A 14,090-nucleotide genomic window follows, 5' to 3' on the forward strand; every position below is an offset into this window, starting at 1 on the left:
AGTTTAAGGTACTGACTAATTTCGGTCGTTGACAAAAAAAAAAAAAAAAAAAAAAAATTTGAGTAGCTTTTTGGGAGCATTTGGCTGACGATGAGAAACTTTCAATGTTACGGTTCCAGTCTGGATTTTAACCAATATGGAATTTGACGTTCGTTCGGAGTGATGGAATTCGATATGATTACAGAGGATTTAAATTCTGGGTGTTAAATTTCAACCCTCACTCCAGTTAAGGTCACACACTCTCTAATTAATAGGGATCATCATCAATGGGACTATTTACTCGTATCAGGAAACTTTCGCTGATGTGTATTCAGAGATTTTGTATACAGAGCGTAAAACAGTATTAATAAATTAAATTACAAGTGGAGATACGAAAACTTGTGACGAAGATTCGTAAGGTACGGAAAAAGTTTCGGTTGAGTAATTTTGTCGAAAGAATTATATTCCTTTGATAATTAAAAATCTAAGTGAACTCGGATTTTATGTAACTGATGGAAGAGCTTAACTGTATTAAAAAATTTGAAAATATTCCGCATATTCTTGAACCATTTTTCAAATCCGCTTGATTTGAATTGATGACAATTTATTCTCTACCGCGGCAAACTGTCCGTATAAATCGCCTGTGATTTATGTATTTTCTTTGCCGCTTCCGATCAATCAAAGTTCAATCACAATTACCGTCGTTTGTAAAATGGTTATAAAATGTATGAAAAATGTCCTCATACCCTTATTCGGAAGTAAGGATGAGCTTCTTTATTTTAAATCGACCGTTTCATGTAAGCCGATTACTTTCTGCATATTGAAAGCATAGTTTTCATATCATAATAAAGGCGATTAACTTCAACAACTGTACTTAAAAAACTTTTGCTCCGTGATATTTTTGCTTTAAACATTTTTCGACGCGACTTACCCGCCTTAGTTTTTATAATTATACTAGATATATTACTAGAGTTCACAAATTGTATGCATGAGAATATTAGTCTCGTTTTTTCTAATTCCAGCAGTATTCGATCAGTTTTTTTTAACGATACCTGTTTTACTCAATTTTTCTAGTTACTAGAGCAAATGAAATTTTTCTCATTGCATGATTATAACCAAAAACTGATAGTTCTTAGCTACATTTAGAATTTTCTCTGTTACTCTGTTAGCGCACTAAATTTTTATTCACTGTCAATCCGACCGCTAACGAGTAAAGAAATAAGTCAACCAAAACGACTCAATTCTAAATCGAGCAGAGACCATAATGTTAAAAAAAAGTCTAATACACCGCAGAATCGGGATTCGTATTTTTTCCACGTCTCTCAATCACAGTTAACCAATCATATATAACCGTTTTAGCGAAATACCGTTCATCTTTTTTAACAACATCGTTGATACCTTCCTGTAATCGATACGAAGCGAATAGCGCATTGTTTTAATGATTGTCAAGGTATAAGATGGAGGAAATTAAACGGCGGAACGCGTAGCGTGGAATAAAATTAAAAACCTCGACGTTCCGACGAATCAAAGGATTCCGATGAGAAATATTGCCAGTTTCGTAACTCCATTCGATTTTTTAAAGCTTAAAGCACTCTGTAATCATGCACGGAGAAAAATTTCATTTGTTACGGTAAGTAGAAAAATTCAGTAAAACAGGTATCGTTACAAAAAACTGTTTGAATATTGTTGGAATAACGATGCACGTTCAGAAAAAATCGTTACTTGGATCTTCAGGATTTTCCAAAATTCAGCCGGTAGATGATGACAAAGAAGATATGTTCATATATTCAAAAGACAGCTCCTTGAAAGTCGTTCTAAAATTGTAGAATAATGATTTTTTCCAAGATGTTTCGTTGCGTTAACGTTACTAACTTTCCATCCCCTATATATTCTAAGTAGATAAACAAATCTTATTTTTGAAACACTGATTCTACGGTTTAAGGGATGAAAATGACTCCGCGGTTTTATCCCCGAAGAATAAGGGATGCGATCTTTGAGGGTTAAACACAGTGGAATTTATCCTTCATTTATAGTGAGTAGTATGCAATTGTTTAAAAAACAGAAAAAAAACATCACGTCATTATCGAGAAATCGTAAGAAATCGATTTTCGGGGTTCATAATTTTCATGAAAGTGAATTCACGCGTATAAAATTTTACACATAACGCGCCTCGAATAAGTTTTATGAATTTATGTACCATCAGAGACAAATAAATCAATTGAACGGATGTATAATGATGAATCCTACAAAAAAATTAAAACATATAAAAAAAAAAAAACGTTCAAAAAAATAATATAGACGTGCCGGCTTAATTCTTATTGACATTGCAAATTATATGTTTGCGCATCGTTATTGATGTCGGAAATCATCTGACATTCTACACATGTTAATTTTCTGATGAAAATATTTCGCGGTTAGCTGATTCAACATGATAGAATAGAAATGACGATCAGAAAATTAAGCAACGATCATTGAGTTTGATTTTTCATATACTTGCAGAAAAATAATAATTTCAGCTACACGGTTTATTTTTTTTTTTTAGTTGAACTTCGGTCAGACACTCTTTCAGGCCTATTTCTCTGGCATGATTTCCCAATTTTAGCAATGAATATTAAATTTGCAATTGTTAAACAAAACGATTTCGTTACTTGACAAAATTACTATGTATAATCATATTGAAGCTCCGACGGTAAAATATAATACGAATAAGCGGACGACAATCGATGTAAAAATATAAAAAAAAACACTTTCACTGTCATGAAATGAAGTTTGGAATTATTTTCAATAAATGATAAGGTATTTTTTAATTATTTCACGATGAGGCCACGAAACAAATCATTCAATTAGTTATCTATAATTCACCGCGCATTAGAATGCTAAAAATTTGCTTTTACCAAAATCGAAATTTCCTTCAAAATAGTCTTGAAACAATAGGAAAAAATATTGGAGAAAGACAATCGATGGTTGTGGAGGAATTTGACGTTACGAAAGTGACAAAAATAAAACTATTATTGTTTTACAAAAAATTTTAGCAAAAATCTAAATGTCGACAGATACAATTTCGCTGTCCACCCAATTTGCAATTCGCGTAATAAACGGTCGGTTCATGCCTGCAGTTGAGTAGCAGCACGGCACTTTTTCATCTCTGCCCCTCAGCGTTTTTCGATCTTTTCAATCCGCACTGGGCAAAGTAAAAAACAAAAAAAGAATTAAAAAAAAAAACAACATGGAATACAAATGAGGCGAATCAAACAGAAGCAAATAAAATATGTGAAGTTAAATTCGATTTTTAATCACTTTGTAATTGTAACGATTTTGTAAGTCCTAAAAACCTGTGTCAGTTTTTTTTTTTCTTTTTTTTTTAGATTGCTATTGCAGGTATTTTTACTCTGCGCCCGATATATGATATTCGAAATCTACGAATAAATAGATAAAACTGTGTATACGTGACCGATTGACGATGCGGGAGTAATCGTTTCACGTATTGGTTCGACGATTCGCATCCTGTGTACTTTTAATCTCGGCCGAAATCGTACGCCTGATTCGTTCGCCTGGCTATATGCGAAAGAATAAAAATTATTTCAATCGAAAAAGAAGGGATTAATAAATTAATACGAGGACAAAAAGTAATAAAAATCGATTCATAACCGTAGAGAGAAAACTATTCTACTCGGTGTTGTATTTTTCAAACATTGAAAACACATCACACATCAACCGAATTATGCCGATTGTATTTTACTTGTATTGTTCATTACAGTCATAGAATATTGTGATATCATAATAATTACACCGACTGAAATGATGCAAAAATTTATTTGTATAAAGTTATTCGTATTTAAGGTGAAGGGTTACTTTGTGAATGTAATTGTTTGAAAAATTAAAAACAGCACAGAATACTTTTCAAACTAGTTTCCATACCTTCAAAGTATATTCCACTCCCCTTATCGCGCAATGCCTTTCACGTCGATTTTCTTCCGAAGTATTATTTTGCAAGAAACTAGAAAACGATTCGAAATCGAACCTCAATTGTTACTGTAAAATAACGATGGTTGTATAGTTTGAAACTAAATACATATTGCAAAATTCTCCAAAAGCGACAAACACCCTTGAGAAATATTCGATTTTGAAAATCTGAAGAATAAAATCGCCTTCGAGCTGCAGCTGTAATCAAAGTGTTAAATTGTTACCGACTTGACCTGAGTAGAAATTGGATTCGGCTGTGTGCCAAGAAGCGCAAGTCGGCCACAGTTGTTATAATTCGTAGTTGACGATCAGTAACTTATGAAAACTATTCTTCCTGAAACTAGAAGAAAAGCTAGCACGCGAATAAAGGTTAAAAAGAAAATTTCATTACCAACTGCGTGGTACGAAATAACGATTTTTATTAATTAGGCGGAGCAAAAGTCACAGAGATCGAATATTTTTACGGATATTAGATGCAACGAGTCGTTTCTTAATTGATTATTTCTATTAATTGTATAGTCGGTAAGATCGGTATCTTTTTTGACAATTGTAGTTTCTTTTTTTAGATTTCACTCTTCTCCGAGATTCCTGCACTTTTTCACTAAAAAATAGCCGGCGCGAAAGAGCTTGGTTGAAAAAATTTTTCACTACTGGCTCAACGACGTTGAAATTTCGAAAATAGCCTTTTTGGAGAATTTCAAAATTAAGATATCCTCAAATCTTTCGATGGCTTATGTTTTGTACAACGAAACAAAAGTTTTTGTAAAACTTAAGATGCGTGAAATTTTTTTTTTTTCAATACCGAAAAATCTATGTCGAAATTTGGAAAAACTAATTTTTTTTTTACTTTCAAATGTTGAAATATTTCACTGTTCTTTATTTCTCTTCTTGGTTTATAGTGAACAAGAGCTCACGCGAAACCGGAAGAATGTGAGCTAATATTAATCACTGTCTCGTCAAATTATTATTCAATTTTTTATCAAGACTTGAGTAAGATCCTTATAACCTGACGTTTATTGGTTTTTTAAAAATATTTTCACTTAAAAATGAGCCTTGTGCACTGAAAAAAAAATCACACGTGTCTCAGATTTGACGGAAACTTTTGTTTCCTCACACAAAACGTAACCGCCAGAGGATTTAAGGATATTTCAATTTTAAAATTCCCGAAAACAGGCTTTTTTCGAAATTTCAACGTTGCTGAGGGGGTCGCAAAAATTTTTCCTCCAGTCCTTTCACGCGTGCTATTTTTTAGTGAAAGAGTGCAAAAATCCCGAAGAAGAGCAACATTCAAAAGAAGATCCATTTCTGAACGGCACTAATGCGCATATTTAGGGATTTATTTTTTCAATAATTGTTAACCCTGACATTTTATTTTACAACACGGTGTCTATTTTGTGTGTAAATCAAGTTCATCAACAATTAAAAAGAAAGTGGTATCAAAATTTTGACCTTTCATTTACACCGAATTGTGTTAAAAATTTACATTAAGTATATTAATCCAATAATCCTTTGATGCGGTTTATTTTAATTAAACTCGTAAAGTTTAAGGGGTTAAAATTAATCTCCGAAAAGTTTTGTTCCATTCTCTCGTTTTATCCACGCGTATAATACCTGAGAAAAAAAGAAATGAAAAAAATAAATAAATAAATAAATAAATAAAGGGAACGTAAAAAACTGTGTTAAATCACTACTTTGAAATTTTTCAACTATTTAGTTCAGCAAATTACCGTAAGATCCAAAAATTACCTTAGCTCCACAAGTAAATAGGCTATACCGTAACAAAGGAGTAAAAAAAAAAAAAAACACAAAATATGCATAAAACATTTTTAAAAGTTGCGCGAAAATCAGCGATTGAAAAATTCATCAAACTCCGATCCTCTAATAATTATGTAGTTGCATTTCCGTGTCGGAAGAATAAAAAATTCATGTTCCGGAAATTGATGCGTGTGGTCATTACACGTATACACCCGAAGTCATCGAACCTTGTTCAAATGCGTAGGGCGGAAGGGTCAGCTGCAAGAGGTTCGTTCGTTCATGCAGAAACAGCTGCAGGGTGACGAGGCGTGACGAGATAGCAGCAGACAGTAAGTCGAGTTTGAGGAAACTTTGAAACAACGGTTATAATCGCGTTGAATATTCGATACCGGAAGAACGAATTCATTCGGACGAAGTCGAGGATTTTTTTGGTACACGAGATGAAGTCCGAACGACTTCCGTACGATGAGAAAAATTTCATTTGTTGCGGTAACTAGAAAGATTGAGTGAAACAGGTATCCTTAAAAAAAAAACTGTTTGAATATTGTTGGAATAACGAAAAACGAGGTACGCCTAAACATTTTGCGCTATCGTCGATCCTTTTTTGGTTATTGCAACGCAAAATCGGTTTGTGAGGTTTGCTCTACATTTTTAGTTAAACAAGGCTTTAACGTCAATTTATTCTTGCACAAGCATTAAATTTTCGCAACGTTTGCAAGAAAATATAGCAGCAGTGATCGTAATGCGAAAGAATAGTAACGGATACTAGACTTTCCGGTAACGGCTAAAAAACTAATTTTCATTTTCTACCCAGAACGATATTTTTCGATCGTTGTAAAAAACTGAAAATAGTTAAATACTGAGCGGTAACCGGAACTAAAAATTTCTCTCGGCGATAGTCTTTCACCTACTTATATTAACACAGTTTTTCACGGGGCTGCGTCGCGTTGCGAGACGGACTAATTGGCACCCCGCGATACTGATTTAATGAAAAAACTTGGCACCCCTGTAGAGTTTGAAGATTACCGATGATAAAGAGCTACAGGGTATAAATAATCGCCTGAGGGGCGGAGGGATGATATTTAAAGTATTAATTATAAGAAGACGGCTGATTACCGGAAAACTGCACGAACCTCATTATTATCCTCGAGGTAAAAACCGGCGGGGGGGGGGGTTAGATTCGATGTCCAACTTTCTCATTCACCTTACTTTAATTATCATATGTTTAAAAACTGCCGTTCACTTCACAGAACAAGTAACTTACGTACCTACGCGTTCACAAAAACAATCACTGATAAATTTTACAAGTTTAATTTAAAATAAAATTACAAATTTAATAAGAATAAAAAACGAAACAAAAAAAAAATAAAAAAAATAAAAAAAAAGAAAAAAAAATTCTAACCGATCATTTTTCAAAAGCGAAACTTTAATTTTTTTTTTCACAAAACTACCACCTGGTTTACAATTGCTTCTTTTTTTTTTTTTTTAATTTTTTTTTTTATAATAATCCAACTGTGCACTGTTTAGCCAAGTTTTCACCTCTCGCCATGTTCCGACACACGGGTTATCAAATGTCAAAAGTTCGCACGCATCGAGGGAGGGAAAAAAAAAAAATTTCCAACTACACACACTCGAACACTTTGAGATTCGCAGTTGCGCGGAATCTTTGGACGAACGGGGGCTTTGGATTTATGATTTTCGAGATTTGGTATTTTTGTATGTTTGTATTTTCACTGATATGCGACGGTGGGATGCGCCGTCGCCCCGTCCGTCGAAGGGCGTCGCGACGCTTCGAAAATTTCAGAACGGCGTCCGCGTAGCGACTGACGCCCGGCACCACCACCACCCTCCTCCACGCCCCCCCCCCCCCCCCCCGTCGACGGCGGCGTCGCCGACGAACCCCCCTCTTCTCTTTTGCGGCGCAGGCGTCCGGCCCTAGATTTCGTTTCGCTTCCCGATTTTTCGTAATAAAAACGTTTGTCTTCCCGAGTGGCTTCCCGTATACATGATATATCCCGCTCCTCAGTCGGCCCCGCGCACTGCGGACACTCTGAATCAACTTTTCTAGATCCGACGTTTCGACGTTACTCGCATCTCGGTCACGTTTGTTATGGATTACGCATAACCGATTTGCTTATCTGCAAATAACCCATAAATTATACGTGCAATAACATTCGTCGATATCTCACGATTAAACTTCCGGTCAAGTTGTTTTCTGCGGGTACGAAATAAAATGCGAGTTCGATTCTGTATATTAATTATTTGACATCACGGGATATTTTTTAAAAAAGGGGGGGGGGGGGGGTGGGAGGCGAGACGAATTTTATTTCTTAAAAACTGAAAATTCACAATTCAGGTATTTTCGTAAAGCAACGACGGCGCGAAGTTAGAAGAAGAAACAAATTATATATCGCTCAAGTGAGACATATGTGGTAGTAAAATTTTGGACAACTGCGGGGTCGATGACTTTTAGTAGCACTAGGAACAAATATTGAAACTTGATTGATTATTTGGCGAACGGTAAACATTTAATTAAAATTTCTTTTGGTGTTTATTTTCGATTTCGATTCTACATTAATTGTTTGACATTACGGCGTCGAATCTGGGAAGTTTTCAGGGGGGGGGGGGGGGGGGGGGGGAGCAGGACGAAATTTTACTTTTTAAGAACTGGAAATTCATCATTCAGGTATTTTGGTAAAGCAATGACAGTGTAAAGTTAGAGGAAGAAACAAATTATTTATAGTTTATGGAACGAGATATCGTTGATTGAATATTCTGAGATATTTTATGCACCGTAGATGCCGCAGGTGGGAAACTTTCAAGAGAGAAAAACAAATGAAAAATGTCAAGAATATCTGTTGAAAAATGATTTTTAATATTTGCGAATGAATAAAATCTGAGTACTCGCTGAGAGTCGATTTCTGTTGTTCCTCATTTGTGAATTACATGTTTCAAGGATGGAAGCGATTCATTTTGAAATCAACATTGCGCGACAATTCAGAAACGAATGCTGGCAGATATTAATTGAATTCTCAGTCTCTTACAACTTTTTCTCAAACATGTTTGCAAAAACGACATGAATCCTGAAGATAAAAAAAAAAATAAAATTCTTTTCAACGCGATTTATTTGAATGAAAAATCAGTCTACACGAAAATACTGAAGAAATATTTTACGGGTTGATACGTAAACGATACATTCATCCTAAGAGAACGCGTTTTTTCAACTCTATTCGTTCACGAATGACGGAAGATAAACAATTGCGTTAAATAACCTCCAGGTGAACATGTGAAATAAATATGTTGAAATTATTTTTTGTACCCTAATATCAGGTAAAATATCTTGAGCGAATTTATTCGCAATCCGCCCTTAATTTAAACAACAGCATAGCGAGCCCTGCAGTATTTCCAGTTTCGAATCAGTATCCAATAAATTCTAGGATTTATCGGGATCGCAGGAATTATCCCGAATCAGCTTTGTTATCTAAAGGAGAGAAGCCCTCGTCTCCTTGAAACTCAGTTTCCAAGATCTGAATTCCCTCTACGTACTTGAACGTGTATAGAACTGCGGATAAGTGAAGGATCAGCTTACTCCCGATTAGATGGAACGAAATTTATTCGCTTCTAGACGCGAACTTTCTATTTAAATATATTGGGTTTATATCTCTCTGTTAAGCATTTCCAGGCTACAAGACCACGAGTTAACTACAGAATTCATAGTTACGTATCGCCAAAATTAATTCACTCGTCTATAATAAGATAAACGGCAGATCTATTTCAGTGCTCGAAAGCTGAAATCGTGGCTTTGAAATCCTAGGAAAAATAGTCAGAAATCAAATTTCAAACTCGTCTGTAATTAGATAAACGGCAGATTTATTTCAGTCCTCGAAATCTGAAATCATGGCTTTGAAATCGTAGGAAAAATGGTGAGAAATCAAATTTTAAACTCGTCGGTAATTAGATAGGCGGCAGATTTATGTATTTCAGTCATCGAAAACTGAAATCGTGGCTTTGAAATCCTAGGAAAAATAGTCAGAAATCAAATTTCAAACTCGCCTGTAATTAGATAAACGGCAGATTCATGTATTTCAGTCATCGAAAACTGAAATCGTGGCTTTGGAATCGTAGGAAAAATGGTGAGAAATCAAATTTTAAACTCGTCGGTAATTAGATAAGCGTCAGATTTATGTATTTCAGTCATCGAAAACTGAAATCGTGGCTTTGAAATCCTAGGAAAAATAGTCAGATATCAAATTTCAAACTCGTCTGTAATTAGATAAACGGCACATTTATTTCAGTCCTCGAAATCTGAAATCATGGCTTTGAAATCGTAGGAAAAATGGTGAGAAATCAAATTTTAAACTCGTCGGTAATTAGATAGGCGGCAGATTTATGTATTTCAGTCATCGAAAACTGAAATCGTGGCTTTGAAATCCTAGGAAAAATAGTCAGAAATCAAATTTCAAACTCGCCTGTAATTAGATAAACGGCAGATTCATGTATTTCAGTCATCGAAAACTGAAATCGTGGCTTTGGAATCGTAGGAAAAATGGTGAGAAATCAAATTTTAAACTCGTCGGTAATTAGATAAGCGTCAGATTTATGTATTTCAGTCATCGAAAACTGAAATCGTGGCTTTGAAATCGTAGGAAAAATGGTGAGAAATCAAATTTTAAACTCGTCGGTAATTAGATAAGCGTCAGATTTATGTATTTCAGTCATCGAAAACTGAAATCGTGGCTTTGAAATCCTAGGAAAAATAGTCAGATATCAAATTTCAAACTCGTCTGTAATTAGATAAACGGCACATTTATTTCAGTCCTCGAAATCTGAAATCATGGCTTTGAAATCGTAGGAAAAATGGTGAGAAATCAAATTTTAAACTCGTCGGTAATTAGATAAGCGGCAGATTTATGTATTTCAGTCATCGAAAACTGAAATCGTGGCTTTGAAATCCTAGGAAAAATAGTCAGAAATCAAATTTCAAACTCGTCTGTAATTAGATAAACGGCAGATTTATTTCAGTCCTCGAAATCTGAAATCATGGCTTTGAAATCGTAGGAAAAATAGTCAGAAATCAAATTTCAAACTCGTCTGTAATTAGATAAGCGGCAGATTTATTTCATTCCTCGAATGCTGAAATCGTGTTTTACAAATCCTAGGAAAAATGGTGAAAAATTAAATTTTAAACGGCGCGTGGCTAATTTTTCCCCAAGCTTAATTCAACCTCAAGGATGAGAAAGTGTCTCCTCGCTCATACTTTAGGATCCTTTTATCCTTGACGCAATTCAGGCCTGTTAATCGTGTCGCGAAATTAAAGGTAAGCAATACCGCGCTGTGAGTGGTACGAAGACTTAAATTTGATAATAGAAAATTCTGGTCGGGGTGAATTCGAGTGTTGCTCCAACCGGATCATGTCTAGCCTCTCCCTCCCGCCCCTGCACAAGGGTAGGTATCGGTACTCCCCCCCTTTTCCCGAGAACTCTCCAAGGTATAATTGTCGGCAATTGGTTGGGGATCCGGGGTGAACCGAACGGTGCAGTTGTTATCTTCACGAGTGTTTCGTTTCGTACACAGTGAATACCTGCGTAATCTGTGTACGGAAAACAGTTCAATGATTTATCATATCGGGTAGAGTCGTGGGTATGATTACGTTTTTTCATTACGCCTTTACTCGCGAATTACAGCTTAAATTTGACGTCACGAGTTGATGCATTGGAGGTGAATTTCGCACCTTTGTTTCAAAGTTCAAGTCAAACGTTATACGGATACGAACGGCCTCGATAGTGAACATATCCTATTCCAAGACAGCTTATGATCCCTAATGTTCAAACGTAGAATTATCTAACTTCGAAATTTCAGGGTCTGTATTGAAATTTGAATAAGCATTTCAATAATTCTGTTACAAAGTACGGTAGATGTGTAATCAATGAATGATATCTTGCCGAAAGTGAGGTGTTGAAATGATTAAACGAATGATTTTGTTTTTAATTATCAAGTTGACTTTCAAGTACATTAAGAAATTTGAGTAAATATCAATGTCGTTATTCTATACGTGTAGTATATCGTTCGATTGAGTAGAGCTGGTGAATTGTTATAATCAATCTTATAATGAAACGATCGTGATGTAATTCACTACGCTGGTTTTTACTTACAAAAAGCTTCCAACAGAGCCAATAATTTTTCCATTGTCAATTATGGAATGGTTGTTAATTCTGGTGGCTGACAGTGATTGGCGTTTTAAGCCAAAACACGAGGAGCTCGGCCGTTGTTTTTCCCAGTACAAAACTAATTTGGCAAGCTTTGCCACGCGAGTATTAAGAAAAAAAAAAAAAAAAAAATAACAGTTCATCTAGATGTTAAATTTACAGCGATTGAACGTTTTATTTATTATCCTCGAGTTAAAATATTCACATCACTCGTTCGAGTCTGCTTATAATTTAAAAAATAATCGATTTTAGTGCTCATGATCATCGACTGATTGTCACTAACGAGTATTGTTATCATTCTAATCTGAACGCCCAGTTTGTTTTACCGTGAAAAAATAATTGTCACCGTCGGGTATAAATATCGAAGCCGGTTACGCTGAGACCCAAAAAAAAAAAAAAAAAAAAACTACCGTTATTACTACACGGTTTGTATAATAGCGTGAAGCGTGGAACGCATATCGGGACGGTGCTTCGGGCTGTCATTAAAACCATCGCGTAACTCAGCGTCAAGAAATGTAGTTATCAGGGTTAAGGGTCAGCCGCTCTATGAAGGTGGGAATAATAATGATAACAATAATGGGGGTAGCGGACGTGACGAGGTTTGGCGAGAAAGAGATAGAGATGGAGAGATAGGGCGGAGGGGGGGGGGGGGGGGTGGGGGGAGAATTAGGGATGCTGCAAAGCACAATTAAGATAATCACACGGCTGGTCTGCAGCACGAGGATCATTGATCGGGGAAACTGAATCAATATATCCGGCGCAGCGTTTAGTCGATATCGTATCAACGAGAAAGAAAGCGACTGTATATTTATGCAAATACATTTCGGCCCTGTCCTGATTGGACAAACTAATCCCAGGATCGTCGGCTTTGACCGTATTGTTTACGACAGGCCTGCAGCGATTCGGATTATTATACAGGTTGATTCCAAGTGAGCGCCGCGGTATGCTGGGTTGCCTACCACCGAGGGGAACGAATATCGGTAATACAGACCTACCGAGTTACCGGTACGTGGCGCGTTTAAAGTATATTGCTTGCGAGTGAGCTGGAACTGCCGGTATTGCCAAGTTATGCGATGAAGGTTTTAACGGTGGGGTGTATGTTTATTAAATGAACGTTTGAACAGTTCGAAAAAACAATTTGTGAAAGGGTGGATCGATTGAAATTTGACTGAAAAAAAATCATTCACTCGCACTGATACTTCAGTTGAAATATACCTATACAAAAATCAGACGCTAAATTACATAAATAACTCTAAATTGTTGACGTTAAATTGCAGTAAAGCTTAAATTGAATATTATAAATATTTGAGGGGTTACGTGGGTCATGAATTTTTTTAAAATCCATCTTTTCTAAAACCTATTTGTAATATAATAAAACAATTATTTGATTAAAATCCGAAAGTTATGTGAGAGGAAAATGTTTGATCTATGTTTTATAAAATTTTTATCGAAATATGTTGATAATTCAGTCGTTCCAACTAGTTTTCGGAGAACCAGTATTTCCGCGGAGTACGCGATAACTCCTGGTAGCTTCATCTGAAATCAAAAAACCAAATATTCTCTGTTAGTAGATGAGCTTAGGTAGTGAATGAAGGAAGCATTTTTTTATCTTCGATCACAACTCGTTTTACACAGCAATACATGGTTTAAAGTCTACCCAAATCTATACCAAGAATTCAAATTTCAATTTTTTCAAAAATCCTTCGTTAATTCACTAGCTAAACTAACCTACTAACAGAGAATATTTAATTTAGTGATTTCACTTGTAACGTTTTTTTCTTTACCAAATTAAGAGCTATAGGTACGAGTTCACATTTACGTTGTTAAAATTCGAATATGGACAAATCACAAAGATATTAAATCTAATACAAGGAATTTAGGCTGACTATGAATTCTCGCCTCGGCGTCTTCTCGTCGATGATATTGGTTGCGAACTTTGGAATCAAGCGTTTGCAATATTTCCGAAGCGTTTTGAAACGTATGATTTTGCTTGAAACGCGTAACTTTAAATCACCTCGTCATTTTTACGTAATATCGTTTCAGTCGGTAGGTCTGTTTTACCGATATTTTTCCCCCTCGGTGGTAGGCAACCCAACAAACCGCGACGTTTACTTGGAAACACCCTGTATATCATATTTGTCACGATCAGACGAATGCTGGCGAAATTTGTGGGGAGTTGTAACAGCG

The 14,090-nt window shown here is 35.6% G+C and overlaps 1 protein-coding gene across 10 annotated transcripts in view; it reads right to left on the reverse strand.

Moving 5' to 3' along the window:
- The window catches only part of LOC107219944 (leucine-rich repeat-containing protein 24), a 132,401-nt gene extending 124,896 nt beyond the window's left edge, over window positions 1-7,505 (reverse strand). For 5 of the 10 annotated variants that reach the window (XR_006905292.1, XR_006905294.1, XM_046745148.1 and 2 more), the window contains exon 1: window positions 6,831-7,030. The gene's annotated coding sequence lies outside the window, so the exon portion shown is untranslated. Of the gene's footprint in view, window positions 1-3,897; window positions 3,939-6,813; window positions 7,031-7,236 lie in introns of those variants that run through there. The other 5 variants (XM_046745145.1, XM_046745147.1, XM_046745138.1 and 2 more) reach the window with 3 other exon arrangements.
- Between the last annotated feature and the right edge of the window lie 6,585 nt (window positions 7,506-14,090).

This window comes from Neodiprion lecontei, chromosome 7 (genome assembly GCF_021901455.1).
Source record: "Neodiprion lecontei isolate iyNeoLeco1 chromosome 7, iyNeoLeco1.1, whole genome shotgun sequence".
In the NCBI taxonomy this organism is placed as follows: Eukaryota; Metazoa; Arthropoda; class Insecta; order Hymenoptera; family Diprionidae; genus Neodiprion; species Neodiprion lecontei.